Raw genomic sequence first — 18884 nt, forward strand, 5'->3', positions numbered from 1 at the left:
GACTCACGGCTACTGAGACTTGACTGTGTGGAAGACAGGGTGGTTGTGGTGGTGGCTAAGTGACTGGAAGCATTATCCGCTATCCAACCAGCAACCTTTTGACACTGCTCTGGGTACAATATTGGTGTGCTGCGGTCCCCTAGAAATTGGGACAGGAAGGTCAGGTGAGAAGATGTGGGTGTTTGTTGTGGCACAATTTCAGCTTGCCCACGGCCTTCTCCTCGGCCTCTGCATGCACCATCACCATCACGACAAGTTCCCCGTCCCTTGTCACGTGCCTTGCCCATGTTAAATGGAGGAGAGTATCTTCCACGCTCACTACAAATGACTGAGTTTGGAGCGAATTTATATGTGATCCGTGTGACGGTGAAAACAGAGTTTTAAATACCTGGCCTGTAGGTAAGTAGTTTGACCAGCAAACTGCTGTAAATTGCTTCACTGACACACTGAAAGATATTTTTAATGGAGGCCAGAAATGGCAGTATTTTCTGAAAACGAATATGTAATCCATGTGATGGAGAAAACACAGTTTTAAATACCTGGCCTGTAGGTAACTGTTTTGAACAGCAAACTAGTGTTGAGCGAGCACTAAAATGCTCGGGTGCTCGAAGCTCGGGCCGAGCTCACTGTGATATTCGGGTGCTCGACCCGAGCAACGAGCCCAATGTAAGTCTATGGGAGACCCGAGCATTTTTGCGGCGGCACCCCCGGTAGTCTGTAGAAAGCCTAAAAAGTGCCCAAAACGATAGTGACAGTGCTCAAATGACATGGGGACAGCATGGGGATCGCCCCAGGAAGCATTTCTGACCCCCAGGTCACTGCTGTCAACAACGTGGTCAGAGGTATTAAGCCACTTTTACGGGCTCACAATAAAACATTCAAAAGCTAAACAAACTGCTTTCCTGTGAAATATGTTAAGGGACATCGTTTCCATGGTAAAGACTTGTGTATAAGGTAAAATAAATAACCAAAAACAAAAATACTCCTCCACACCTTGGGCTATGTTCACAAGTAGAATTTTTTATGCGTTTTTGCACTTTTGTATTGCTTTCAACCGTGACAAATGCATTCACCAGGAAATGTCATTTTAACATTTTACAATCTTATCTGGCCATGTGCTGTGTGACACATGCATACAGTGCTGAAAAGACATGGGGACAGCATGGGGAAGACCCCTGGAAGCATCTCTGACACCCAGGTCACTGCCTAAAAGTGTGCCCATCAGAAGTGATCCTTGCTGCATCAGAAGATGCAGACTTGCAACTATCCCCGTGCAAGTCCTTGTCCCAGGGCAGTGTTCAATTGTACCTCCCCCATTCCTTGCAATACAAGCGCAAGTATGCAGCCTGAAACAGGCTGCAATACCATACTGCTAGCTTGCTTGCACTTGAAATTGGGCCTTTTAGGCATGTGGAGGCAGAAGCCGGTCACCATGTCATGGCTGCGTCGGCGGCCTGGTATCCATACTCAGTCCCCAGCCGCCCAGCTGCCGGGTGTCCACGCTTAGTCTCCAGCTGTCAGGGGGCGGCCGAGTGTCCATACTCGGTCCCCAGCCACCCGGCGGCCGGGTGTCCACGCTCAGTCCCCAGCCGCCAGGGGGCGGCCGGGTGTCCATAAACGGTACCCAGCCGCCCCTATTTCTCCTGGGAACTTCCCCCACACACTTTTCTTAGCCTGGCCTGCTTTAGGGCAGCATTGGACGAGCCCACCAGAGAACCAGACTCCTCCGGTGGGCCCTGGCTTCTCCATCAGGGGAGTTGAGAGTGCCAAGGTGAGGAGCATGATGATGATGATACAAGTTAGCATCTGCTTTGTTTTTTTGGAATGCAAGCGTAAGTGTGCAGCCTGCCACCTACCCACCCCCAGGCTGCAATGTCATACTGCTAGCTTGCGCTTGAAATGGGGCCTTTTAGTTTGGAGGAGGCCGAAGCTGGCCACTACCTCATGGCTGCTTCTGCAGCGAGGTATCCATACTCAGTCCCCAGCCTCCCCTATTTGTCCCGGTGTGCCTTATACATAAGATTAAGCGCGTATACCAAAACATTACCTGTGCCCTCCCCAGTGCATTTAGTGGGAAGGAGAGCCTATTCCACTGTAGTGTGTGCATGCCAAACCCCTGTTCATGGTACATGCGAAGATGCCTCCCACTGAGACCGTCTTCATCGTGCAGTCCCCCCTGGCGGCCAACCATGTGGTGTTTAATCGCCGCTTCATAAACGACTTATTTTTCCTGTGGAGGGGAACTAGCGAGAGTGCATTGAAATTCGTTGACGAACTCATCGCCAATCCATGGGGTCTATCATTTACAGCGACCTTTTCTGAAACTGCCTTACAGTTTTTGGATCTTATGGTGCAGTTTGATCTAACAGGATTGTTCACATCAACTTTTTTTAAACCTGAGGATGTTAACAGTTATTTAAGGTTCGATAGTGGACATCTCCCGAAATGGATCACCAATGTCCCTTATGGGCAATATTGGAGGGTCCGAAAAAACTGCACCAGAGATTCTGAATTTTTAGTGGAATCTAAAATATTGAAAAAACGATTTCTACAGAAATGCTACCCCAAGAAGTTATTGATGGATGCTTTCTCCAGAACTAAAACCCTTACACAGGATATGTGTCTTGATAGGATTGAGTCATTCACCGATAAAAATAAGAGTAAAAATAAATTAGCCTCAGATTTGACTAGATTGAGCATGGTCACCACATTTAGTTAATCTAGGGTTACCATCCATAATATTTTGGATAAATTCTGGCTTATCTTGAAGGATGACCCCATTTTAGGACCCTTTATACCTAACAAGCTGAGCATTATTTATAGGAAGAACAGAAATTTGCGAAACTTAATAGCACCAAGTAATACATCCCTGAAATCTAGAATACAACCCTCACAAGAGGGCATGTGTTCGGGGTGTCTTCCATGTAATATGCCTAAATGTTTATGTTGTAGAGTCATTCAAAATGGTAATCAAAAGAATTTTTCATCATATACCACAGGAAAAAAATTCTCTATCAAACACAATGTGAATTGTCAGTCGACACATGTGATCTATCTACTTGAGTGCACTTGTAACCTCCAGTACATGGGTCGAACGATACAAACTATGCACGCACGTCTAAATAAACATAGACATAACATTCGGATAGGTTATCAATTACACAGCGTATCCAAACATTTTAGCATTGTTCATCAAAAAGATCCAGGAGATATGAGGCTTACTATTATAGACCACATACCTGATACTGTCCCCGACCGATTAGTGAGTTTGATTAATAAAGAAAGTTTTTGAATCTTCAAGTTGGGCACATTGGCCCCTGAGGGTCTGAATTTGGCCCTTGAAAATGTAACCAGCTCTTAAGGTCATTTCCTTCTCCTTCCTAATGGAATTATTATTGCTATGTTTTAAATGTGGGTTTTTTTTGTTTGTTTTTTTTCTCTTTTTTATGATGCAGTTTTGAATAACTGTTTTTTAACATGTATTACTTCATTCTATATTTCACTTAATATGTTTAGATTTTTTTGTATTTATATGTAGGTGATTTCTATGAAATTGATGTAGGCACTACAGATGTATTTTTGTATAACTGTTTATCAACATGTATTGTCCTATTCTATACCTTATCCAATGTGTTTTTGATACTTTGTATTCATGTGAAGGTGGCTTATGTGAAACTAATGTGGACACTTCGCACCAGCACATGAAGGGTTTCCTTTGTTTGGACCCAGGTTAACTAATTAGTATCAACCAATCACTGTGAATCTTTGTCCATATATATTTTATGCTTGTGCTCATACCCTTGTACCACCTGAGGAAGATAGTTTACTATCGAAACGCGTTGTGGAAAGGGCTCATTAAAATTATTTTTTAGCCCTAAAAAATTTTTCACCTCTAGTGTTCATTCTTTTAGCGCCCTATAGACCGCTTTTTTATTTTATTCAATTTTGACCTATATGGGCGGCAGGGCTGTCACTCACAATACTGACAACCCATCAAGCCCCAACCATTTGTTGGGCGGCTGGGCTGTCATTCACAAAACTGTCAGCCCACCACGCCCCTGCATTCTATAGTATGGCTGAGCTATCATTCAGTGCGTCCCTAGGACCTCGGGAATGGCAGATCTTGACACACACCATTCCTCTGCCTCACGGCTTCCTGCTTACCTGAAGATTGACAGTTCAGACCAGTGACATGGATGCACTGCTGCTCCAAACTGCAGTATTCTATGGTGCAAGCAAAGGCAACATCAAAGGAGCGCAGGGGCATCAAAACTGGCCTCATTCAGCTATAGAGTTGTGCTTCCAAGCTGTATAGCAAACAACTTGTAAGTGCTGCACTCTTTTCCTATGAGGCCAACCACTTCCGATAGATTGTAGAGGTGGCCAGTAACATAGGCAACAAGCTGTAACCTCTAAAATTAAATATCCCTCTGTTCTGATAACAGGATGGGGGACATTATACCAGGCTGGAGGACATATATTACTGGAAGTGGCCCAGGATGGCTGGCATTATACTATTATACCAGGATGGGGGACATTATACCAGAATGGGGCCCAGGATGGAGGACCAGAAAGGGGCCCATGATGGAGAGCATTATATCAGTTAAAGGCCCAAGATGGATGACATTACAGCTGGAAGGATTACATTTACAGAAAGGGGCCAGGATGGGGACATTATTATAGGAAGGGGCCAGCATTGGGAACATTATTATAGGAAGGGGCAAGGATTGGGAACATTATTACAGGAAGGGGCCTGGATGGGGACATTATTATTCGAAGGGGCCAGGATTGGGAACATTATTATAGGAAGGGGCCAGGATTGGAAACATTATTATAGGAAGGGGCCAGGATGGGGACATTATTATAGGAAGGGGCCAGGATTGAGAACATTATTATAGGAAAGGGCCCAGATTGGGAACATTATTATAGGAAGGGACCAGGATGGGGACATTATTATCGGAAGGGGCCAGGATGGGGAACATTATTACAATTACTGAAACAGGCCAGGATAAGAGACATTATTACAGGAATGGCACAGGATCGGGAACATTATTTCAGGGTGTGGGACATTGCTGCATGAGAGGGTGAACACGTATGTCTTCACAGGATCTAGAACACTACTAGGGCCTATAAATGTGACAAACATGCAGGTGGGGGCCCAGGTCCAAATTTTGCAACGGGGCCCATAAGATGAAGTAATGTAATTTTTGAGAAAATAAATAAACAAAAGTTTAAAAAAATCTTCTCATGGTAAATCTTTGCCTACGTATTTTACTTGTGTCACTTTCTATCTCTGGTTTACTTTTTGCGATATTATTTTATTACTAATTGTGTCGGTAGTTCAGGTCAGCCGGGTTCAGTATATTACCCTTGAATACGCCGGCTCAGATCTTTAGCAGAGAGATGTTGTGACGTCATAAATAAGGTTTTGCCTCATTGATATATACTTTTTCTTCAGCTCACAATATAATCCAGTGAGTCACCCGACACAATTATATTCGCTGTGAATTACATTTAGGCTATGTGCCCACGTTGCGGACCTGAAGCATATTTTTTACGCTTCTCCCTGGCGGGAAAATCGCATGCGGATATTACATGCGGTTTTCCCGCCAGGTAGAAGCGTTTGTGAGGCGTCTTTGCATGCATTTCCGCATGCGGGTTATCAAGCACTTCTCCAAGCATCACTTGGAAAAGTGCTTGACAACTTGTTCAGAATGGTAAAAAATAAAAAAATAAACTTTATACTCACCTTCTGATGCATTCTCTGCCCCGTCCGGAGGCTTGAGCGGCTCACGCTGTTGTGTGCAGGACCTGCGGTGACGTCATTGAGTCATGTGGTGGGTCACATGACTCAATGACGTGGCAGGTCCTTCAGACAACAGCGCGACGGAGGGAAAACATCATAAGATAAGTATAAACTTTATTTTATTCTTTTTTTTACAGGTTCTTTGGTACCCAGGTCTGGAGGAGAGTCTCCTCTCCTCCAGACTTGGGTACCATCCGCACATTGATTCCGCTGCGCTTCCGCAAAATTAATGAACATGCTGCGGATTTTTGACTGCAGCATATACGCTGCGGAAAAATCCGCAGCATGGGCATTGACATTGCGGAATGCCATTGGGGACCATGGGGTGCGGATCTACATGCGTTTTTCAAGCGTTTACGCTGCGGAAATTCCGCAGCATATACGCTTGAAAAACGCTACGTGGGCACACAGCCTAACGATATACTTCCACTCTATGACCAGAATATACAATGTAACAATCTGTATTTGACTTTGTGACACATTCATGAGATCTGAGTGGTAAATGAAGAGGACTGGACTTTGTCACAATGTGTCGAATATCACGATGTGTTTTCCATGAGAGCAATTGTTAATTCCAGTGTATAAAATGAGCGGCCTGGCAGCACAATCACCGGTGTGTGTTATTATGCTTTTGAGTTGTGATAGGGAACATTCTGAATTCGTTTGGTTCTGAGTCTATTACATCGCCATGAGCGTCAGTGAGAATCCATTAGTTGTTCTTCGTGTTGCGATTGTTCTTTCAGCTTCTATTCAATGTTGGCAAATTAAATTATAATCAGGTTTGTTAAAAAGACACAAGCGGGAGATTTTCTGCATGCAATAAAATTGATTCTTGGCTCTGAGGAACAGGCAATTATAGCTGTGTCTGTGGAGAGAACCCTCATCAATATATTGTTCATGCGAGTGATTATCAGGTCTACCACCTGCAGCAGCAAGAACATCAACATTGATTTTATTTCCAGCAATCAAAACTATGATCTTTAGTATCATCATCATCATCAATATCAACCATCTTCATCAATCATCACAATTACTTATCACTCTCAATCGTTACTATCAGTCGTCACTCTTATTGTCATCATCAGTATCAATCATAGCTATCATCATTCATCTTTCATCTATCTGTATTACTATCATCACCATCAATCTCCATGATTAGCAACACTGTTAAGCATCACTATCATCTTTAGCATTATTATCAATTATCATCATCGATCAACGTCATTCATCACAATCATTGACCATTGTCATTCATTTCAATCAATAGCAACACCATTAATCATCAATATCAATCATCACTATCATCTGTAGCATTACCTTCATCATTATTATCAGCGTCACTCATTACTATGAACCAAAACTCTCAGTCATCACCTCAATTTTACTCATCAATACCTATCAATCATCATTCTAAATCATTATCAATTATCTTTAGCATCACCATCAATCATCAATCTCAATATCATCAACATCAACCATCATTCATCTCTTTCAATTATCACTAATAGTCTTATCTACAATCTACATCATCATCACTTACCTCCACTATTATCAATCATCATTATCATTGTCATCATGAACATCATTCATCCACATCATCACTCTGTCAATATCATCAGCATCAATTTTTACTATCATTCATCACTTTCAGTCATGACTATCAGTATCACCTCTGTCAATCAGCAGCAATCATTATCATTGCTATCACCATCACAGAAAATACAATCACCATGTACCGCTAGTGTAGCTACTCACTAGGGATAATAGGTAAATCTAAATACTGCAACTGACTCTGCCGGTTCCAGTACAGACTACAGATCCTGAACCCGCAGTCCCTAGTGGTTCCCGCATGAGCTGAGATAGCCTTAATCACAGACTAAATTATGGCAACTCGGACTTATGTAGCCTAAAAGGCCGTCAAGTGCTTCACGTTCCTCCTAAAGAACCTGAAGGCAGAGCAGTGTGTGAAATACCTACAAAAGGGAAAGTGTACTGAAAAAAGGAAAGATCCCAGAGTGAATAAAGAAAACCATAAAATTCTAAATAAAGTATAAAGTAAGTACTGTTAGATTATTTGCCGCCTACTTCCTATAAAGAAACAGAAGGTAGGTGCAGAGTAAATAACAGAAACAGAAAGGAGAAAAGCTCTAGCTGGAATTTCACTGACTGGCTTTAAGCTACAAAAGAATGGTTGAACATCCACAAGAAACTATCACCAGCAGAAAATGCCAGCAGGAGGACAGAATATAAAGCCGCACCCAAAAGGTGATAGGGCAGATAAATTAAAACACCTATGTTATGCTAAACAGACTGCAGCCAGAATAGCAGACCCTAAACACCCGGAGAAAAGGTATGTCTGCTGTGACTCTGCGGACAGAGAAGCCGACAACAAAACACAGGCTCAAGGATTTGAACCCAGGAGCATGACAGTACCCCCTCCTTTTATGAGGGGCCACTGGACCCACAAAGATCCCCAACCACTGATGCCACTAACAGAGCACCCTCACTAGATGACCCGCAAGCAAATCTTCAGAATCAACCCAGGAATGGTGAAAGGCTTTAGACCTGGTGCAAACCCTGCACTTACGAACATACTCATCAACTTCCTTTCGAAAACTCTGCACCAAAAGGACCTGGAAACAGCTCTCCAGGTGGCAGAGGAACCAGGATGTCCAGCCAACACAGAGTCATGCATTTCGTAAAGAATACCAGTGCGAAGCGAGGACGACACAAAAAGCTTGACGAGTGGCAAGCCCTCTGGTGCACCAACATGAGCTTCCACAATGCTCTGTCTAGGATCAATCCCAAGAGCACCCACTACCACCCCTTCACTAAGAATTTGGACTGGAATTTCATCCCTCAACTCAGGAACAAATCTATGTGATAGAGGTAACTATAACTCCAGATTTGGTAACCAAAGACATTTGTAAAAACAACCAGTAGTCTGCAGGTGAGATAACCTCAAACTTTTAGAACCAGTGTCATTACATAATAATGAATCTTTTCTTTCTTTCTTTAGCTTTAAGAAATTTATTATTGTATCTGAAACACTGAATCAATACATGACCCGTTCGACCACAGTATAGACAGAAACGAGCAGGTGCTTCAAGTTTAATTACCTCCTTGGAAGTTTTTCAAGCCCCAATTTGCATCAGTTCTCCTTCCTCAATAGGATGAGAGGGAGAAGTCACAAAAACATCCTCAAATGTTTTCTCATCCCTAAGACGTCTGTCCAAATGCACTGACAGTGACATGATTTCATCCAGGAACAATGAGGAGGGACTATAAACCATCATATCTGGTATTCAGCTAGAAAGACTGTGGCAGAATTGAATGCAGAGAGCTGGGTCATTCCACGAGGTTTCCACTGCCCAGCATCTGAACTGAGAGCAGTAGTCCTCCACACTACGATTTCCCTGAACCAACCTGAGGATCATTGATTCAGCAACAGGGACTTTATCGGGGTCATCATAAATGAGCCCAAGAACAAAGAAGAAAGCGTCAACTGAGGAAAGCACTGGAGAATCCTCAAGCAGAAAATATGACCAAGCCTGAGGATCCCCATGGAGCAATGATATAACAATATCCAAGTGTTGACTCTCTCCTCCGGATGAGGCACGGTGGAGACGAAAAAACAGCTTACACGAGGAAAGAAAAATGGAAACTTACTTCGGTCCCTGTCTAAACAATCAGGCAAATTTACCTTAGGCTCAGAAGATTGTTTTAGGTTTAGTAGAACCTTTGTAGCGGGGGTTAACATAGGCTGTTGTTGCGGCTTGATATTTGCCACCTTCGACGATAAGGACCACAACTGCATGGTCAGCATCGATGATGACTTCTCAGCATACAAAAAGTGGAATGGGCTGGTGATAATGTTATGCACTAGTGTAGCAACTCACTCGGGATAATAGATTAAGCTAAATACTGCAACTGACCCTGCCGGTTCCTGTACAGACTAGAGATCCTGATCCCGCAGTCCCTAGTGGTTCCTGCGTGAGCAGAGATCGACATAGCCACAGACTAGTGACGCGCCCCTGGGCCTGTGTCGCGCTGCGTTGCGCAAGCGGGAGCTTACCCGGAGCCGGATCTCTTTAGGGTTGTAGTCTCGTGGCAGTGATCCGGTCCGTGCCCAGGGAGTCAGACTAAGTGGCGGTCTATGGCAGTAGATGTTAACTTGATCGACTACGCCACCCGTTGAGTGCGGCTTTGAAGCCGCCGCTGCAGAACAGTCCACTGAGGCCAGGTGTATGAGAATGTGCAGCGTGGTGGTATAACCCCCAACGGGAGGGGTATGGCCTCAGGGCAGCAGGGATAGATGATGGGGGTGATGGTGGTACACGAGCGCAACAAAGACAACTCGGAGTCTTGGTGGTGCAGTTCAGGGTCTTTACTCACGGTTACTCGGTTACTGCTCCAGGTCACCGCTGCAGAGGTGGCCGCCTGTGTCGCGCTGTGCTCACCAGGTGAGGGGCTCGGTTAACTCCCAGGTCTTTCTGGAGTGCTTTGCAGGACCCCCTTTATGTCCCCTGTCTCTGGTCTTCAACCCCACTAGTGACCACGCTTATGTCCAGCTGCCTCGGACCTTCTTGGTGGGCAAACGTTGGCCTGCGTTTCCCAGGTCCTATGTGGTGCCTTTCTAGCGGGTGTGGTGAGGGGCTGCTCCACATGTAATGTCGCAGCCTCCGGTTCTTAGTTGAGGGTAGTTTCTCTCCTCCACTAATTTGGGATCCGGTTCCCATCTTCTTGACCTGACCCCCCTACTCAGGTAGCGGCGGGCGTGTGGTGGCTACCAGCCAGTCCACACCCCTGGGGTCCCCTCTGTCCTTCCTGGAGCCCAGTCTGCTCCTCTTCCTCCTTCTTCCCTCCTCCAGGCTCAGGCCTCCTGACAGGGCCTGCCTGTGGAGCAGAGCCCATAAAGCAGCTCTGCTCCCTGTCTTCTCCTCTCTCAACTCACTCCCTTTCCAAGATGGTGCCTCCCTTTATACTCCTGTACAGAGTGCACCCCGGATCTACTTCCCCCACGCACACACTACCGCGTTCCCTTCTCTAGGTGTTCCCTCCCCCCACTCCAGCCAGGGATATGCTCACTCGTGCCTGCATAACTAATGGGAGCACCGTCGAGCTGTCCCCCGGAAATGTGGTGTAGTGCATGTGGGTGTTAGGGTCCTGAGCCACACTCCATCCTTACCTGGAAGTGAGATATCGCACATCTGGGTGAGATGCAATACCCCTGTAGCAACCGAACCCTCGGGGTGCTACATTCCCCCCTGGCAAAACCCAGCACGTCCGCGGGCTGGAACTGAGCAAAAGACAGGGTATACATTAGAACATGCAAATTTTTCATAAACAACAAGTATAACAGGTATCAACATTCAGTTTCCCTTTATGGGAACGGCTCTCTCTTAAACGGTATAAGTGCATATGTACTGTTCTGGAACTCTTTTTCATAGTAACACATTCTAGCATATAAATTTTTCATATAAAACATTTCTAGCAGCAGATCCACGAAGAAGTCTCTTTATAACAGGTCACAGTTTATTCTGCAACCAGGTGTCCATTTTCCTAAAACAGGGAGACGTAACCAGGTAGGGGTCTGTCCTGCCCCGAGTCCTTAACAGTCTTTTAGTCCATCCTGGGTTACGCTCCACTAACTGTACAAAGGATTCCCGGTAAATCCACCAAGGACTCCTATACATTACTAGAAACACATAATTATTTACAGGATATGGCCGCTCTCAGTCCTCGGCCAGGTAGGGGTGGCTGTTCTCAGTCCCCAGCCAGTTAGAGGGAAAAAGGGGGTGGCTGTTCTCAGTCCCCAGCCAGGTAGGGGGTAAGGGAAACAGTTCTCTTTCTGTCCCAACGGGGACCACACTCTTAGTGGAAACAGTCCCACAACAGTCCTTATACCCGGTCGGGTAACTATTTACATCTCCTCTTTTACTGTTTACGATTAACGGTGTGCTCCACACGCTCCTTTCTCTTTCTCAGGTTCAGACCCGTCCGGGCCCTCTTGGTACTCGGGGTCTGAGTGGTACTATTAATGACGCCCGGGGTCAGGGGGTGCGACTTTGGGCCTGGGCGCGGGCTAGTGGTGGCAGTGCCCAGGTCTGGAGGGCTCGGCTGCAGGGCTTGTTGCGGGGTCTGGAGCAGGTCTGCGTCTGCAGCGCCCGGGATCGGCGGCTCCACCGGGTGGCCCGGGAGCAGGCTGACGCTGGCAGCGTCCGGGACAGGGAGACTCCTCTTACCTGCTCCCGCGACCGCTCCTGCGTCACGCGTCTTCTCCTGGTGCTGGTCGGGACCCGCGACGGCTGGGGCGCTGCCGATGCTGGGCAGCTTAGTCTGCTGCCGGTCCGCCATCTTGCTGTCCGTTCCTGGTGTCCTCCTCCCCCCTGGTGGACCGTGGCCTACCTGGCGATGATCCTCTTCCGTAGGCCGCGGCTCCGCAGTTGATCATCAGGGTCGAGGACCTTCCGTCGCGCTCCAGTGACGTCGGCGTCTGCTGGGCTCCTTCCAGGACCTTACGCAACGTCCGGACGTGAGGCGGGGCTTCAGTTCTCGCGCGCTTTCGGAGTCCACGCCCCTCTTCTTCCCGCGCGGCGTCCTCAAGATGGCGCCCAATGGCGGGAAAACTCCACAGATGGCGGGAAGAAGGCTGAAGATGGCGCCGGATGGCGGGAATCTTCACGGATGGCAGGAAGAAGGCTGAAGATGGCGCCGGATGGCGGGAAAACTTCACGGATGGTAAGTTTTAAAAGTCTCTTTTTCAGGCACGCAGTACCCGGTGGTTGCGGGCACGAAATCCTGCCGACTACGCCAAAAGTTGACGCGCCCCTGGGCCTGTGTCGCGCTGCGTTGCGCACGCGGGAGCTTACCCGGAGCCGGATCTCTTTAGGGTTGTAGTCTTGTGGCGGTGATCCGGTCCGTGCCCAGGGAGTCAGACTAAGTGGCGGTCTATGGCAGTAGATGTTAACTTGATCGACTATGCCACCCGTTGAGTGCGGCTTTGAAGCCGCCGCTGCAGAACAGTCCACTGAGGCCAGGTGTATGAGAATGTGCAGCGTGGTGGTATAACCCCCAACGGGAGGGGTATGGCCTCAGGGCAGCAGGGATAGATGATGGGGGTGATGGTGGTACACGAGCGCAACAAAGACAACTCGGAGTCTTGGTGGTGCAGTTCAGGGTCTTTACTCACGGTTACTCGGTTACTGCTCCAGGCCACCGCTGCAGAGGTGGCCGCCTGTGTCGCGCTGTGCTCACCAGGTGAGGGGCTCGGTTAACTCCCAGGTCTTTCTGGAGTGCTTTGCAGGACCCCCTTTATGTCCCCTGTCTCTGGTCTTCAACCCCACTAGTGACCACGCTTATGTCCAGCTGCCTCGGACCTTCTTGGTGGGCAAACGTTGGCCTGCGTTTCCCAGGTCCTATGTGGTGCCTTTCTAGCGGGTGTGGTGAGGGGCTACTCCACATGTAATGTCGCAGCCTCCGGTTCTTAGTTTAGGGTAGTTTCTCTCCTCCACTAATTTGGGATCCGGTTCCCATCTTCTTGACCTGACCCCCCTACTCAGGTAGCGGCGGGCGTGTGGTGGCTACCAGCCAGTCCACACCCCTGGGGTCCCCTCTGTCCTTCCTGGAGCCCAGTCTGCTCCTCTTCCTCCTTCTTCCCTCCTCCAGGCTCAGGCCTCCTGACAGGGCCTGCCTGTGGAGCAGAGCCCATAAAGCAGCTCTGCTCCCTGTCTTCTCCTCTCTCAACTCACTCCCTTTCCAAGATGGTGCCTCCCTTTATACTCCTGTACAGAGTGCACCCCGGATCTACTTCCCCCACGCACACACTACCGGGTTCCCTTCTCTAGGTGTTCCCTCCCCCCACTCCAGCCAGGGACATGCTCACTCGTGCCTGCATAACTAATGGGAGCACCGTCGAGCTGTCCCCCGGAAATGTGGTGTAGTGCATGTGGGTGTTAGGGTCCTGAGCCACACTCCATCCACACTCCATCCTTACCTGGATATCGCACATCTGGGTGAGATGCAATACCCCTGTAGCAACCGAACCCTCGGGGTGCTACACTAGAAGATGGCAACTTGGACCTATGCAGCCTAAAAGGCCATCTAGCGCATCACATTTTTCCTAAAGAACCGGAGGGCAGAGCACAGTGCAAATTACCTACAAAAGGGAAAGTGTGCTGAAAAAAGGGGAAAGATCCCAGAGTGAGTAAAATAAATCACGAAATACAAAATAAAGTATAAAGTACGTACTGCTAGAAAATATGCCGACTACTTCCTAAAAAGAAACAGAAGGTAGGTGCAGGGTAAAGAACATAAACATCAAGGAGATAAACCCTAGCTGGAATTTCACTGATTGGTTTTAAGCTACAGCAGAGTGGCTGAATATCCACAAGAAACTATCACCAGCAGGAAATGTCAGCAGGGGGACAGAATAAAAACCCGCACCCAAAAGGTGATAGGGCAGACAAATGAAAACACCTGTGTTATGCTAGACAGACAGCAGACAGAATAACAACACCTAAACACCTGGAGAAAAGGTGTCTGTTGTGGCTCGGTGGACAGAAAAGCAAACCACAAAACACAGGCTCAAGGGTTCAGACCCAGGAGAATGACACCCCAACACCATTAATAACATCAAAATCAATCATGCATCATCATAATTAATCACCATAGTCCTTATTGACATCATTAATTATCAGTATTACCTTACGAGGGACCAAAACCATAAAAAAAGTTTGGGCATACAATTCATAGAGAAAAGTATAGGATACATGTCTTCATAATTTAAGTCTGATTTCTCATTCAGTACCATTGCCCCCAGTTTATAACCTCTGACCCCTCTCCCTCCCTCCCCCATGTATAACATTCGGCTCCTTGCCCCAGTGAATAACATCCAGCCTTTTCACCCCTCCAATGTATAACTGTCAAGCAAGGTGTGGGAAACACTTAGAGCAGCACAAAGGGAAGAGGGAAAGGGAGCCCAGACACTAGGGAAGGGGGGGAGTGGAGACCTCCTAGGCTGATCTAATATCACCCTGTCTCCACTATCACCCCTATATTGGTTCTTCACCAATCGCCGCACGAGAACCTTGTCCTGTCTTTCTCTGGCGTAAGGCCCTGAGTATGGAAGGGAGGGGGATGAGTGCTAGTCAATCCCCACTGACAACCAAAGACAACAAGGGGGGACAAACTAGGGAAGATAGTTTAGCTTTAAGTCGACTTCAGAGAGATGAACACCAGTCTTCACAGCTCCAGAGAGGAAGAAGTAATGCACTTGCTCCGAGCCTTCACAAGGGGTAATGTGAGTATCGCCATCACCTCCCTCTAGCAGACAGCAGGTATTTATATACCCAGGCCAGGGTGTTAATTAGACAGAGGAAGGTAGCCGATGAGTCCCAGAGAGACAGCCTCTAAGAAGATGTCTGTAATGCCAAACGTAGAGATCTCCTGCAACCAACTACAGGGCGACTGTCTGTCACTTCTGACACACCCGTGACAATAACACTCTGCCCCTCACACCCGGTGTATAACCTCTGCCCCCACCCCATCCCCACGCCGTGTGTCTTTACTACCATGTGACAGACCGGCCGGTGGAGCAGAGCTCACTGATATCAGTGCGGTCCTGTAATCGGAGCCACCGGGGTAACAAGTCCGTCCATGACGTTTCTCCTCCTGAATCTTCCCCCATCACCTGTGAGTGATATTATTATTAAGTGGAAGGAACCGCAGCAACTCTGCCACGAAGTGGAGACCCTGTAATGTTACAGAGTAGGGGGCCAAATGTTGAGGACGGAAGAGTCACCAACGCTCTGCTAACTCTGCCGAGTGCAGACCTCCTTTGGTATAACATCATTACAAACACTGCGCCTCCGCCAGGAGCTGCATGCAGCCATACATCACCAAGCACAATGCCAAGCATCGGATGAAGTAGTGTAAAGCCGCCACCACTGGACTCTGGAGGAGACGTGTTCTGTGCAGTGATGGATCGCACTTCTCTATCTGCGTCTGATGGAGGAGTCTGGGTTTGGTGACTCCAGGAGGACGCTACGCCCCTGACAGCATTGTGTCGGTGTACAGATGGTGGAGGAGGATAATGCTGTGGGCTGTTATCAGGGGACGGCCGCGGACCCTCAGCTCCAGTGATGGGAAATCTTCATCTTCAGCACAAGACATTGTGGACAATTGTAGATTCAGCATTTTGGCGAAGACCCTTATCTGTCCCCCATGAATGTGCCCTGTGCACAAGCTCCATACAGACATGGGGGGGAATATGACCGGCCGCACAGAGCCCGGAACTCAGCCCCATCCTATAACGGAGATTGTAAGACAGGACCCCCCAACATCAGGGTCTGACCCCACAAATGCTCTTCTGGATGAAAGGAGAATAATTCCCACAGAAGTCTCCAAAATCTTGTAGAAATCCTTCCCAGAAGAGCGGGAGCCGTTATATCTGCAGAGGGCGACTGCGTATTTATGTCTATGGATGTAGGATGGAGGTCAGAGAAGCTCCAGGAGGGGAATCTGCAGGGGGCACATATTTTCCGTCCATGTATTACAGACCCTGTTTAGCACTGTTGTTAAGTGGAGGTTCAGGTCCTGAAACCACATGATCACTAGAGGGAAGGGACAAAACCTCATAGCATCAGCAGAGTGGTACTCAGACCCATAGACTGTACATTACTCTGCTCGCTCTAGAGGATTAGTGCCCCTGCCTCTTCCTTTGAGTGATGGGTGGGCATCTCACGACCTGGACTCTGACTGATGAAAACTACTAAACACTGTGCTCACTCTAAGTGACCATCATCATCATCATCAATCTCCGTCATCATTAAACACGAGCATCGTTACAAGGATCAATATTCATCACAGCCATCATCAACCTAAATCAACATCACTCATCTCCAATATACTGCACCAGTCACCATCCTCTTCATCCTCGTCATCTTAAATTCTATCCTATTACTCCAATGTCTTAAACTATCTCCAGAGGAAAATGCAGTTTTTAAATAGACATGTCCAATCTCAAAAGAATGACCAAAACCCTGTAATCAGCCTGCACTTTCTGAAATAGCAGAAGCTTCACCAGGTGTGAGATGTCTGGGAAGCCCCAGAAGATGTGGCAATTGGCGAAACTCGAGTTGCTTAGCATACCAATAATAAACAATAATAATTACTCTGGCATTTGGCAAATATGAAACATTATGGTAATCCTAATTGACCTAAAACTGGAAAGGTTTATTCTGATTTCATGTCATACACTGAGAAAAACCTGCAGATGTGTCTTTATATAGTGGATGGAAACTTCTGATTTCAACTGTAGTTGCGGGTCCCATCCATCAGACATCTTTTGCACATTTTGTGGATAGGCCGGCAGCGTTCGAGATGTAATATATCTTTAATGGTTTTAAAAGCTCAATGTCCAAAATGTTACGGTAGTTTGGAAAAATTTGAACAAGAAGAGCTGCAGTGTGGCGGGAGGTACATGAATCTTACCTTAAAATAAAATGAGAAAGATGATAACTTTCACACTATAATACACTGTGTTCCAAATTATTATGCAAATAATATTTTCTCAGATTTTCCCAAATTACCTATATGAATTGTAGTCATTGTAATTTTCCAGTCAAATAACTATTAGAGTACAATTGAAAGGTTTTTGTACAAACTGCCTATGATAACAGTATATTGTTAAAAAAATAAAAAACTCAAACTGCACTCAAAATGCATGTTCCAAATTATTATGCACAGCAGAGTTTTCAGCCTTTTCATTTTAATAAAGAACAAAAAAATGGTCATTTTTGAAATTATAAGCATTAGCAGGTTATTAGAAACTGAAATCAAACAGTTTTCACCTCAAAACTTTATTCTAGGTGATGTTACATTTGCACATAGGACCCCTTGTTCGAAAGGAGCTTCTGAACTCTCTCGTCCATTGAATTTGTCAGGTTTTGGATGGTTTCTGCTTTAATTGTTTTGCATGAGGACAGAATACCCTCCCAGAGCTGTTGCTTAGATGTGAACTGCCTCCCGCCATCATAGACACTCCTTTTGATGATGCTCCAGAGGTTCTCAATGGGGTTGAGGTCAGGGGAGCATGGGGGCCACACCATAAGTTTGTCCCCTTTTATGCCCATATCAGCCAGAGATGCAGATGTGTTATGTGCAGCATGAGATGGGGCATTATCATGCGTGAAATGATCTCGATGGTCCAGATGGATGGAGTGGAGGATGGCTGGTTGATGGACACCCCATGCAAACACGGCTACGGCGCTAACAAGGAGGAGGTGGAATAATATTTTGGGCTGGAATCATGGGAAGAGAGATTGTCGGCCCTTTTAGGATCCCTGAAGGGGTAAAGATGAACTCCATAATGTATGTTGAGTTTCTCAAACAGCACTTCCTGCCATGGTTCAAGAAGAAGAACCGTGCATTCCGCAGCAAGATCATTTTCATGCATGATAATGCCCCGTCTCATGCTGCACATAACACATCGGCATCTCTGGCTGCTGTGGGCATAAAATGGGACAAGCTTATGGTGTGGCCCCCATGCTCCCCTGACCTCAACCCCATTGAGAACCTCTGGAGCATCATCAAAAGGAGTGTCTATGATGGCGGGAGGCAGTTCACATCTAAGCAACAGTTCTGGGAGGGTATTCTGTCCTCATGCAAAACAATTAAAGCAGAAACCATCCAAAACCTGACAAATTCAATGGACGAGAGAGTTCAGAAGCTCCTTTCGAACAAGCGGTCCTATGTGCAAATGTAACATCACCTAGAATAAAGTTTTGAGTTGAAAACTGTTTGATTTCAGTTTGTAATAAACTGATAATGCTTATAATTTCAAAAATGACCATTTTTTTGTTCTTTATTAAAATGAAAAGGTTGAAAACTCTGCTGTGCATAATAATTTGGAACATGCATTTTGAGTGCAGTTTGAGTTTTTTATTTTTTTTAAAATATACTGTTATCATAGGCAGTTTGTACAAAAAACTTTCAATTGTACCCTAATAGTTATTTGACTGGAAAATTACAATGACTGCAATTCATATAGGTAATTTGGGAAAATCTGAGAAAATAT

The sequence above is a fragment of the Phyllobates terribilis genome, unplaced genomic scaffold (genome assembly GCF_046119375.1).
Source record: "Phyllobates terribilis strain yellow unplaced genomic scaffold, ASM4611937v1 Scaffold_4__5_contigs__length_816908805, whole genome shotgun sequence".
NCBI lineage: Eukaryota > Metazoa > Chordata > Amphibia > Anura > Dendrobatidae > Phyllobates > Phyllobates terribilis.